Raw genomic sequence first — 1,760 nt, forward strand, 5'->3', positions numbered from 1 at the left:
TATGCACCATTGCAGTTGCCTCCGAGCCCCTCTCCCTGTAACCCCAGCCAATGAGAGGCAAAAGAAAAAGACCTACTTTTCACTGTTGCATTCCCCCAAGCAGTAAACCTTAACCAATAGCATTTAGGGCTCAGAAACTACTGGCCATTGATTGGTCAGTAGCTTCTAGTGAGCCAGAACACCACTATCAAGGTTTGTGATGAGTTGAGAAGCTGATGGAGCCTACCAGTCATCTCTTAACACCTGAATATAGATTCAGGATGTCTCCACGTGCTACTGCCCCTCTATCTACCTCATCAATTTAAGCATGAGTCTATCTTCACCAAACATCTACATAGGATTTTCAAGCCTTCAAAAGACCTGTAGTTTGAAGGGAATTAAACATTTATCACAATATTATTGCAAGTAACCTTGCAGACAAACTTTATGAACATTCTTTTTAAAAATGTTTGTTTTTCACTTGAACACTGGAATTTTTGTTTGTAAAACCCTTGGAGATAGGGGAAGAAAAGATGACTTGAGCGAGAGTCAAGAGTTATTCAAATATATGACAATGTGTTTGCTTTCCTACGGGTGTAGGAATATGGGGCAGCACAAGGATGAGTCTGGTGGGTGGTCAATGCAGGAGCACGGGCCTCTTGAAAGTGCTGACTCTTCCTGCCACATGCGGAACCCAGAGTTGTGGCTCATTATTTTACATCTGAATGTTTTCTAGTTATGGAGCTTAGCTAATGTCTGGAAGTGGAAGTTGATATTTTTACATACCAAACTCTGGGACTCTGAGACCAATTACAGCACCTACTTGAAGCGGCTTGCGCTAAGACATCAAACTCAGTACATCCCAGGTCAGATCTAGAAACTTGCTGCTTGGCTCGACCATTACCTGCAAAACATGCTGAAAACAAAATATACAGGAAATCACAGTTAGCTTTCTCTCTCTCCATGGAGGCTGCCTGACCCACAGTGATTTCCAGCATTTTTTGTTTTCAGTACAGATTCCAGCATCTGCAGCATTTTCCTCCTACCTGCAAAATGTTATCAGATGTTAGAGAGTTGTAGAAGCATTATAACAAGGAAGGTGGTTATTCAGCCAACTGAGTGGTTCTCTGTACTGCAATCTCATTTGTCCCGTTCCCCATTTTATCCTTGTAGAGCTGCAAGTTTATTTCCCACAGGTGGCTATCCATTTTGCTTTTGAAATCATTAACCATTTCTCCTTCCAGCACTCTCATAAGCCTCCATCCTGGTCCCACACTGTGCACGTAAATTTAAAATTTACTCCATTGAATATTTATTTTTCTTAAGTGTTGTAAATTTGTTTAATAGTTATGGTCAAGTGGTATATTAGCCACAACTTAACCACAACATATTCTAGTGTGTGCTTACAATGCCCCACTAAAATGACAGTCTGTTGGTTGGAAAAAATGGGTTAAACATATTTCTGTCTGATTCTGCAACTAGAACAAATATCTTTGAAATTTTATGCAACTGCAAGCTTTGTTCTGTATCTGGGTCACTGCGGTGACATACCTATCCCTCAGCTAAAACTAAAATAGTTGCATTTATTTTTGGCAGACATTGGGTGTGGAGTCAGAGGAGGGGAATTTACTCTGTTTAAAAAGAACTATTGGATATCACACTGCTTATGTAACAGTATGTGTGTGTGTGTGTATGTCTGTGTGTGTGTGTGTGTCATTGTGTGTGTGTCAGTGTGTGTGTCCGTGTGTGTTGTGTCAGTATGTGTGTGTGTGTGTGTGTGT

This window comes from Rhincodon typus, chromosome 24 (assembly GCF_021869965.1).
Source record: "Rhincodon typus isolate 14 chromosome 24, sRhiTyp1.1, whole genome shotgun sequence".
In the NCBI taxonomy this organism is placed as follows: domain Eukaryota; kingdom Metazoa; phylum Chordata; class Chondrichthyes; order Orectolobiformes; family Rhincodontidae; genus Rhincodon; species Rhincodon typus.